Source organism: Monodelphis domestica, chromosome 1, assembly GCF_027887165.1.
Source record: "Monodelphis domestica isolate mMonDom1 chromosome 1, mMonDom1.pri, whole genome shotgun sequence".
In the NCBI taxonomy this organism is placed as follows: domain Eukaryota; kingdom Metazoa; phylum Chordata; class Mammalia; order Didelphimorphia; family Didelphidae; genus Monodelphis; species Monodelphis domestica.
The window spans coordinates 68,955,492-68,967,042 of NC_077227.1; the positions used below are offsets into that span (position 1 = coordinate 68,955,492).

The 11,551-nt window shown below is 39.4% G+C and overlaps 1 pseudogene; it reads left to right on the top strand.

Annotated features, from left to right (window-relative positions):
- The first annotated feature begins 9,613 nt into the window (after window positions 1-9,613).
- On the top strand, window positions 9,614-10,724 carry LOC100617921 (plasma alpha-L-fucosidase-like; annotated as a pseudogene).
- Window positions 10,725-11,551: the final 827 nt, after the last annotated feature.

The window sequence follows — 11,551 nt, forward strand, 5'->3', positions numbered from 1 at the left end:
AGCTCATGGATATTTGTCACAAGTTCTCCAGAACTATTTACATTAGAACAACAAGGCTGATTAATAAATGCACTTGCACTTCCCGATGCGGCAGTGACCATGTCAAGGGCTACTTAATTTTGTAAGACTGTTTTTGCTAAGGAGTCAATCTCCTCCTGTAGATAAGAGATGACTTTAGTGGTTTGAGAGATAGCTTGAGCTGTGTCTCGAGCTAATCTTTCAACTTCAGCTGAGATATTCCAAAAAGAGTCTATCACTGCCATAATTCCAAAATTTGGCAGGAGAGCCCAGAAAAACCTCTGTCCTGCTGACAAAGAGACTAATGAATTTGTTCTTGACCTCTTGGGTATAGAATGCCACTCTGAACCTAGAACATCAGCTGTTGATTTGTCTATCCAGTCAATATTGTGATCATGCACGGATAGAGGTAGAATAACATAGTCTAAACTACAAGTGCCATACCATCCTGGTGGAAGGGTAGAGTAAGCTGAGGAGTTACAAATATAGAACTGTCCAGGGGTGACCAAACCCCATGGGAAATCCTCCCTCCTCCGGGATGAGATTGTAATAGCTATAAAAGGTATGTACTTAAAAATCCCATGAATTTCATTTTTAAGCTGTATTCTAGCACAGATAAATGTGGAGGTAGGGAATGCAATAGTTTGTTTGCACTGCACCTTATCTCCCATGTACTTACTACTACTCAATGGACCCTTACCACTTCTTACACACAAGTCAAAGGTGGGCGCATGATTAGTCATAAGTAGTGGTGCTCCTAGATATCTGAAAATTACTTCTAAAGACCCACTTAAATCAACTGAGATTTTTTAGCTCATCAAATTTTTCAAGTCCCTGACACAGGTCTTAAACATTTTAATGGGGTCCACTCAGCATCATTAATGTGACAGTTAACAAAAGTAAAAGGAACAAAAGGCCGTTTAGACAATATGTTACCTCCTTACGTTGCAAACTGTGGTAATATCTCATTACTGTGGACTGGAATTATTGCCCATGACAAAACAGAGCTCTGGTGGATCTGGTGACACACCCAGCATCCATGAGAACCAATGGCATTTCCCCAGAAAAGAGTTTTTTCCAACCTGTCTTTGGACTTTTATAATGGTATTATCACCAGTCCAGTAATGGGGGAGGGGATAGTGAACAAATAAAGACAGCATAACAGAACATATAACTAGTAGCCAAAACACAGTAATTGAGGGTGACATAGTAAAATGGAATATGATAGATTAGATTGACATGTGAATACAAATCCAAAATCAAATCTTAAAATAATTAGGAAATACAACAAATGTGACAAGATACAGTCAGTCAACATCAACAGAAGGTACCCGTTTTACATGGGAGCAATGTATCCAAGAGTCCTTTTCTCCAATTTTAATAGCTGTAGGAGTGGATAACAGTATTTGGAATGGAGCTTCCCAAGCAGACTAATTCGCTGCAGCATGCTGGGAGTTCTTTACATACACTTTGTCTCCTGGGTGTATGTCATGAAGCAAGAAGTCTAGAGGTCCTGTTTGTACCTCAGCGCCAGATTTATGGAGTTCTCACAATCTGACCTGCAAATCCTGTATATAAGAAGCAATAGAAGTGTCTCTGCCTAGTAATTATGTGTATGCAGGAGAAAAAGGCTTAGCTTGCATTGGGGGATGTCCAAAAAGCATCTCAAATGGTGAGATATGTAAATCTCCCCAAGGTCTGCAACAATGATTAAAAAAAAATGAGTCTCAGTGCACAATTTTACAATCATTGTCTTATGTTCTCTACTCGTTCTCTCAACTTGGCCTGAGCTCTGGAGTGATATGGTAAATGAATTGGGGAATGATTCCCAGACAAGAATAAATCTGAGACAAAACAGAATCAGTAAAATTGGTTCCCCTGTCTGAATCAATTCATGCTGGCAGAAAAAAGCAAACGATAATTTCTCTTAAAAGCACTTTAGCAACAAAAACTGCTGTGGCTCGGGCCATCTGGTCAGCTAGTCCACTATGATCAGGCAAACTTTGTAATGTCCAGCTTTAGGCATGGCAATAAAGTCAATTTGGATATACTCAAAAGATGTGTAAACCAAAGGATGCCCACCAAAAGCCTTGCCTTGAAAAGCATGTTGGTTATATGCCTATGAACTGAAACAGGCTTCACACACTTAAGAGGCTATAGTAGTTATACCAGGGGCTATCCATATCTACTTAACAGAGTCCACAACACCCTGAGTGCCAAAGTAACCATTTTTATGCACTGATTGGCATATTTGGTGATAAAAACTTCTGGGGGGCAAGGGTTTTCTTTCAGAGGACACCCATACTCCATTTATCCGTTTTGCCTTAAAATGTTGCTTCCATTTTTCCACTTCCTTTTCAGTGTAAGAAAGTGATAAATCTACTTCATTTGCTCTTGTTAATGTTAAAATTAATTCAGGTCCTTCTATAGCTTCTAACTTTGAGGCAGCATCTGCCTGGTCATTTCCCTTAAAGTCAAGATCAGTTCCTCATATATGGGCACAGCAATGAACTACAGCTAGGGCCTCAGGTAACTGGAGAGCATAAAGAAGTTCAGTAATAATTTCTGCATTTGCTATAGTTTTTCCAGCTGAGGTTAAAAATCCTCTCTGAACATAACATATCGACTGCATGACAAATCCCAAAGGCATATCTCGAATCAGTATAAATTGTTGCCTTCTTAGCCATAACAATCATGCAGGCATGCTTCATGGCTATCAGTTCTTCACCTTGAGCACTTAAATTTGAGGGAAGCAAAGCTGATCACACAGTGGCAAATTCTGTGACTAAAGCAGCTCCAGTGTAACATATACTATCTTTCATGAAAAAGGAACCATCAGTAAATAAGAAGAGATCTGGATTGTCTAAGGGAGTGTCCAGTAGATCCTCCTGAGGCTTTTCAGCCATGGACACTAAATTTTCATAGCTATGTAATGGTTCTCCTGAGACTGGAAAATCAGGAAGCAAGGTGTCAGGGTTAAGAGTTTTAAATTTTTAAATTATATTTTCATTGTTTAATAAGGTTATTCCATATCTTGTGAGTCTCTGGTCAGAAAATGCCTGTGCCCTATGTCCGAGCAAGAATGCCTCTACTTTATGTGGGCACATAATTGTTAATGGACATCCCAAGATCAAGTCAGCTGCCTTAGTAGCTAATAAAGCTGTGGCAGCTACACCTCTAAGGTATGGTGGTGCTGCCTAAGCTAATGGGGTCCAGCTGGATGGAATAATAAGCAATCGGATGCTGAGCCGGTCCTAGACTTTGGGTTAAAACACCCAAAGCTACCCCTTTTTGTTCATGCATGTAAGAAGTGAATGGTTTATCATAATGTGGGATATATAGAGCAGGGGCAGATAAAATAGCTTGGTTTAAATCTGACAGAACTGACAGGTGTTCTGGTTCCAATCTAAGTGGTTCAGGGATGGAATCTTTTCTTAGTATTATAAGAGGTTTTGTGATTTTCCCATATCAAGGGATCTATTGTCTACAAAACTCCATTGCCCCTAAGATTGCCCTCAACTGTTTTTTTTTTAATAGTGGAAGTGCTTAATTTTTTAATATCTTCAATGTGCTTAGTAGAAATAGAATGGGAATCAGCAGTTAAAACAAACCCTAAATATTCCACTTTGAGGAGACACAATTGAATCTTTGCCTTTGAAACTTTGAGGCCTCTCTTTTATAGTTCTAACAGAAGTTATTTGCTATCCTCTTGGCACACTGCTGCATTTGGAGAAGCCAAGATAAATCATCTACATATTTAATCAAGTGACTATGTTTAAATTTAGTATTATATGTGTCCTGTGCCAAAACTTGAGCAAAGAGGGTGGGACTTTCCATGTATCCCTGGAACAGACAACACCACGTCATTTCCAGGTAAAAGCAAAGATATGCCTGGAGTCCTCATGGACTGGTATCGAGAAAAATGCTGAGCACAAATCCACTATGGTAAAGTTTGTGGCTATGCCAGGAATAGAAGAAATTATTGTGTTTAGGTTTGCAACAACAGGATGTGTCTTTTTATGACATTATTATTCACAGCCCTCAACTCTTGTCTAAATCTATATATACATTTTCCATCAGGGCCTAATTTTGACATTTTTTACAAGGAGAATAGGTGTATTATATTCATATTTGCATGGGATTATTATTCTTTGTTTTATTAATGATTCTATTACTGGGAAAATACCTTCAATTGCCTCTTCTGGGAGGAGATACTGAGGAATGGAAGGAAGTGGGAATTTTTCATCTTAATCTGAATGAGATCAGCTGATTTCAGTGGGCCAACATTGGAGGAAGATGTAGACCATAGAGACTCAGGTATATCAGCTGGGCTTTCAAAGGTGGAGGATTCTCCCACATCCTGAGTATCTGAAAGAAGTACAGGAAATAGTTTTAACCATTCCTCAGGCAATTTTAGCTTCATAGAGCCATCTGGAGAGCATGTTATTGTGGCTTTAAGTTAGCATAAAACATCTCTCTCTAGCAAATTTGTAGGGGAATTTGGCATTAAAAGGAAATAATATTCCACTGAAAGGGTTACCACAGACACCATGTGAGAAGAAAGCTTTTCAACCTTTAGAGGTGCTCCCAACACACTTATTACATTCAAAGATCCAATAGAATTACATGCAGACTCATGTTTACTCATTAAAACTGACCTAGAAGCTCCAGTGTCTAACAAACAATCATAATATGTGTTCCTAACATTTAGGGTCATGTGATGTTCTTTACTTTGGGGAGGGGAATGGACTCGGATAATAGACATTAACACATCAGGGTCTTAGAATTCAAGTGTTTCAACCTCCAACTCTAGAGCATTCCCCCACCCTTCACACCATCAGAAAGATTCCTGGATATCTCTCTGGGTTCCCCTACACTGAGTACAGGGTTTGTGGTGTGAGTTATGAGTTGCTTCATTTGAATTGCTATTTCTCCTATTATTGACCTTATTTCTGAAGCTTCTATTTCTATTTCTGTCCACCTGATTTCTTTTCCTACAGTCCATAAACACATGATCCACCTTTCCACAAAAATAACATGTTATTGGTTGTTTGGTAGATTCTTGTAAGGGAGCTATGATCTCTCCTTGCTTTTCCTTCACAACTGTTTCAGTTAATTCTTTTATTTCCTTCCTCAATATCTCTACTAACATAGCATTCTCTCTATCCTCACCCTGTTTAGAAGACAATTCCTTTCTTTCCTTCCTTAATGCTTCCAGTAAATCAGTGTTCTCCTTCTCCTTTTCCTTTTGTCCCTCAAAAGCATAAACTGCCACTCTTTTCAGTTTGTCAAGGTCCATAATAGGCCAGTTTGGGCAGCTGGTCATAAAATAATTCCTAACAACCTTACAACTGTTTTGTTTTGTTTTGTTTTATTTTGTTTTGTTTTACAAATTATATTCTGATTTGTCTAAGGTCCCTTTCTCTTTCCAGATCAAGCTCGATATACCTTCCTCCCAGCTCAATAAGTTTACCCATAAACTGGGAGGGACTTTCCATGTCTTCTTGCTTAAGATTTTCAAATTTAATTCCTGTACAAAGCCTATCAGAACAGGCTCTCACAGTTTTAGCAAAGCATTTCTAGCCTGGCATAGTTGTAAGTAATCTTGATCTGAATTTGGGTCCCATTTGGGATTGTCAGTTGGCCCATGAGTTGTTCCCTCTCCTTGTGCCTGATTAACAAGAGAAAGAATCTTTTTCCTTTTCCTTTCTGTTAGCAAGACCTGGAGCAATCTTCTATATCAAGCCATGTGGGAATATATGTGCAAAAAATGCTTTCAAACTTATTTATCACCACCACAGGCTCAGCTTCATAGGAAAGTATTTTTTCTTTGAATCTCTCAATGTCCTATGGAGAAAAGGTTGTATGATGTCTAATGTTTACTAAATCTCCATGTCTGGTATAGGTAGGGACAACTCTTAGAGGGAAAAGACCTTTATTTGAATCATCTGTGGCAACTGCTACTTGACTTGTGTTCTGGAGTTCCATGGAGTGGTATGCAATGAGGCCAGTAGGTGGTGTGGGGTGGTGGAATAGAGCTGGTCAGCAGAAGGGGAGGCAGAGCAAAAGGATCAAGGGCAGGGTAGAGGTATGTGGCAGAGAGGAACAGGGGATGGAGAGGAGGGGGGTTGGGACCAAGTATGGGGTGAAGAAGAGTAAAATGGGTGAGGTATATAGGAGTCATAGTAAGGTGGTTGGGAAGGAGGGCATGGAAAAGGATTGAAGTAGGGATGGTATGAGTGGGGATACGGGAGATGGGTGGGCACTGGGTAGTTAGGGTAGAGAGTTAGATTGGGGGGAAAGAGGATGGGAGGAGTGGGGGATGAGTGAAGTCTGACAGCTGAGGGGTTCAAGTCCTGGTTTGAGTCAGGATGAGGAGAAACCTCCTCACAGACCATGTGGGATGATAGAGCATGTTTCTTGGTAGAATTCACTGAAGGAGTTAAGTTAGAATAGTTTGGTTCCAAAGAAAGGAGGGTTTCCTCACTGGAAGGAATGGTCAGTTTATCAATATGATATGCCCACAAGTACCAGTATTTATAATCTTTGGAACCTTTGTTTTTAATGGCTAACTTAAATTCTTTTAAGATCTTGAAGTCAAAAGAGTCTTATTCTGGCCAGGTAAAAGATATGTCCATCCATGCCTTACAAAGCTTCCTAGCTTCTTTCTTTGTCATTCAATTCTCCTTAGGCAAATTTGGATCACTCCAGGAATTTAAAAAGGTATACAGGGGTGAATCAGAAGGAATATTTCCTGATTTCCTTTGATGTATTCCAGTATTTCCCATATTGTCTAGTCTGTATGTCTTATTTAAGCTAGTTTGAGTATTGCTAAATAGTGAGCTTAAACAATGAACAGTCTTTAAAACATAAAAAAATGGAGACACAAAGTTCTTCAATGTTATTGTGGAAGGCAATAAGAGAAGGTTTTAAGAAAAGCTAATGTAAGGAAAGAGTAATTTTTGCACAGCTATTGTATCAATAATAAATGTGTATTTAGTGTTGTAATTATTGTTATAAATAATTAATAACATTATGCATTTGTCATAATTATTGATGATATTATTAATAAGTAATACTGTGTAATTGTTATAATTATCAATATTAATAATTAACAACCATTAACCATAAACAACAAGTATCAATCATCAATAATAATTATTAGTGATTAATACTGATGATGGTTATTGAAAATTAATAATTATTGTTATTGATAGCATTAGTAATACTATTGTGTTCTAAAATTATTCCTTAATATTGCATGTAATTAATTTGATTTAATGTTGCCTTTTGTCAATTTTAGAAATTTGATTTTAATTTAAATTCAATATTATTAATAGTTCCTATTAATAATCATTTGATTTGAATATTCAATTTAATAGATTATTTTAGATCTCTAGTAGCAGAAGCAAAGGAATTTTTTATTTTCTTGCAGTTTTAATTCTCGGCAGTAGGTGGTGCTATAACTGCATGTAGAGTGGAAGGCACCTGTGGGTAGACCTATCTAAACAAGTAGTCAGATAAAGAGAAACAAAAATAATCGTGGCTTTTGATATGCTTAAGAGAGGAAGGCAGTCTGCAACAAAAGTTTGAGGGTGGGGGAGAGAAAGAAAAAATTCAAAGAGAACTTCCTCTTAGCCCAGTTCTATGGACCTTGGGGGGGGGGGGGGTTGGGAGAGAGAAGGGAAAGAAAAAATAGTGTTAAATCCCTTTCTGGACCCCCAGAGCAAACAGCCATGTTTCTTTTAAAAGTTGGGGTGGGGTAAAAGTTCCCTGCTCCAGCCCCTCACTGCCAAAGTGCAAGGAGTCTTACACCAATTCCTAAGGGTCCACCCCTGTATGCCGTTCCCCCAGTCTGCAAGAGCCATTCTGTGCACAGTGCAGTGGGAAGGCTTTGCATCAGAGTACCAGCAGCCAGCTACACTCAAGGTGGCTAAAAGCCTGCATTTTTTCCAAGCCAAGGAAAACAGGGCCAGGTCCTGCAAAAGGCTTCTTCCCTGGTCTCTACAGCCCCAGGGAGCTTCTTAACTCTAATTCACAGCCACCCTGCACTCTATTAGACTGAAGGAAGGAACTTGTGTGCTGTGGAAAGTAAAAGAGAATGAGTTCCTGTTGGATCCTAAAACCCACTGGAAGCTTTGCTTCTAGACAGGATCTTAGATGGCTAGATCCTATAAACTGACAGCCCTGATACAGCATCCCTTTTTACACTGTCTCACTTCCCCAGTGTTCCAACTGACCCAGAATGGCAGTTGGTGAAAAGTTTCTACTCCCCACACCAGGAAGCAAGATGTCCTCGATCCTGTGTGGAAACCCCTAGGCAGAGCCAGTGACTATGGTGGCTTGCCTCAGTAGTTACAACAGTTGATGATAGTTGGTGACAGTTGGTCACTAAAGCTTTTTTTTTAATGGGGGTTCTTTTAAATCCTGGGGTGCCAGTTGTATTCTAAATTAGAGAGAGGAGAATAGTAGAGACCTCCCTTCTCAAAGTGGGGTTCAGGGGAGACAGCAGATGTAATGTAGAAAAGGTTTTGAGGATTGTAAAGGGAACAAAATCTAGGAGATGATAGCTAATGTTTAGGGTTGGCTCAGAGAGAGGAGAGGGGTTTGAAGATTTTCCCCTGTCTGCCTCTCCTCTTTAGCTATGTCTGCTCTCCCAGATTTGCTCTTGTCCCTCATGTCCCCCCTTCACTACTCAAGACCAAAGGGTCTCCCCTTGATCTATTCACTCACACTTGAGTCACCGCTTGGGGAAAAGATAACTATTTTAATGTCAACTCAATCAGGGTAATACAAAGGAATAACTGGCAGGGAAAGAATGAGGAAGGAAAGTGGGGGAAATGGCATACCTGTCTCTCTAAAACCCTTTTCCCTCCCTCCATGAGTTTGGGGGAAACTCAGGCTTTGGAAGCCTAAGCCCCTTGAGAGATAATCAGGTTGGCTGACCCTGGGTTTGACCTCTTGGCCACAGTTCAGACCCAGGGCAACAGGAGCTGGAATAAAGTCTGATAGAGACTCAAAATGCCTTTTCTTAAGTTTTTCTTCAGTGAGTCTCTTCCACTGGGAAATGTTGGGGGGAAAGGTTTCCAGTCACAAGCAGGAAAAAGTGGGTAAACCTCAGAAGAAAGTCTTATTCAAACTTCTCTCTTCAGCTTCTCTAGACTGAGAGACCAACTCCTCTCCCAGCCAGAATCTTCTGCTCCTCATGATTCCAATATCCTGAACCCTTCCCCGTCAAGGTGATCAATTCCACACACTCTTCCTCCTGGCACTTTTTCTTTAGTGCCAGCCTCTATCACAATGCTCATTTTCTTACTGATTAACATATTCAAATTTTTGACAATTTTCTGGGCAAGTAGAGCAATCCCTCATTTATTTCAGTAGTGCCTCCTTGGCCTTATATAATCTCATTTAGTCTTCAGAATTATTGGGGTCTCATTTTAGGTCTTGTAATGGTCAATGTTTTACATACTCATTTTGAGAATTATTAGTGGTCTCAAAAATTTCTTGTCTTTCTCCATCAGTGAGTAAAGCATGCATTAGATCAATTATATCACCCCAGTTTGGACTAAAACACCAAAAAATTGGTCCCATTATGGGGCCTAGTCCTGCTGCTGCTGTCACTGCTACTATTGCTCACCTCGCTCCTGCCAGGCTGCTCAGCACAGACAAAGAGCCCTGGATGCCCATGAACTCCCGGCTTGGTTTAATGAGGCCAAATTATGGATCTTCATTCACTGGGGCTTATTTTGCCTGCCCAGCTTCAGAAGGGAGTGGTTCCAATGGTACTGGAGACAGCAAAATATTCCAGCCTTTGTAGACTTCATGAAAGCTAACTATCCTCCTGATTTCAAATACGAGGACTTTGCACTGGAATTTAGAGGAACATTTGTAATGCCACTCAATTGGCAGATATTTTTCAGGCCTCAGGTACCAAGTATATTGTCTTGACCACAATACATCATGAAGGTTTCAACCTCTGGAAATCGAATAATTCATGGAACTGGAATTCTGTCAATAGAGGACCAAGAAGGAGCATTGTAAAAGAAATGAAAGTAGCCATTAGAAGTAAGACCAACCTATAATGAGAGTCCAGTTCAGGATACAGTTGTAAACAATGATCACTGGGGACTTAATAATATCTGCAGGCATGGTGACTACTATACCTGCAGTGACCCTTACAACCCTGGACACCTGTTGCCTCACAAGTGGGAAAACTGTATGACAATAGATAAGGCATCCTGGAGTTACAGAAGGAACATTAGACTCTCTGGCTACCTCAAATTGAAGAAACAGTGTCACAATTAGTGGAAACAGTTTCATGTGGAGGAAACTTTTTGATGAACATTGGTCCCAACAAAGATGGAGTGATTTCTCCAATATTTGAAGAAAGTCTGAGGCAAATAGGAACCTGGATGAAAGTCAATGGGGAAACCATTTATGAAACAAACCTTGGTGAGCACCGAATGACACACTCACACTGAGACTCTGGTATACATCAAAACCTAAAGAAAATCTGCTCTATGCTACATTCCTATTGGCCATCATCAAGAATGCTGGTACTTGGTGAGCCCAAGGAAACTTCTGGGGCAACAACAGTGAAGTTACTAGGTTACCAAGATCCACCTAAATGGATTGCTGTGACAAATCAAAGAATAATAGTGGCGCTTCCTGAGTTAATTCTTAATGCATGGCTTCATTTGTAGATATACCTGGTTTAATTGGTAATCCTTTCTCTAAGATAGGCAATTTATGTAAAATGCTTATGCTTGGGATACTCTCAATATTCCCCATTTTCAAACTAAGACCCCCAAAAAGGAAGAGAAGAGAAAAAAATCAGGTTATAAATTGTTTAAATCTCTAACTTGGACTTCTCCCTAAAGGACACATTGAACCCCCTAAGAACAATCTAATTTTTTTAAACCCTTACCTTCTCAATAATATGTATTAGTTCTGACAGAAAAGCAGAAAGGGCTAGGCAATGGGGGTTAAGTGAATTGCCTAGGAGTCACACAGTTAGGAAGTGTCTGAGGCCATATTTGAACTCAGGTTCTCTCATCTCTGGGTCCAGCTCTTAAAACACTGAGTCACCTAGTTGCTACAGCAGAGTTTGACTTTAAAAAACAGTGAGGATAAAATAGAAAGTTGTTTATTAAATTCACATATTCATTCCTATATCTTTAAAGGTTTTTCACTTTTCTATTTTCAGGATCTGGGTACCTTGTTTATTTTACTGATCCCTCAACCTATTAAAAATAACTGGCAGAATATGATTCTCCAAAATCGGTTAGAGAACAAATCATAGAAAAAATAATAATTTCATTGAATAAAATTACAATGATAAGACATCCTTTCAAAATCTTTGGGATACAGCCAAAGCAGTACTCAGGGGGAAATTTATATGCTTTGAGTTAATATATTAACAAATTAGGGAGGGCAGAGGTCAATTAATTGGATGTGCAAATCAAAAAACTTGAAAGGGACCAAATTAAAAATCCCCAGATGAAAACTAAATTAGAGAACTTAAAGATTA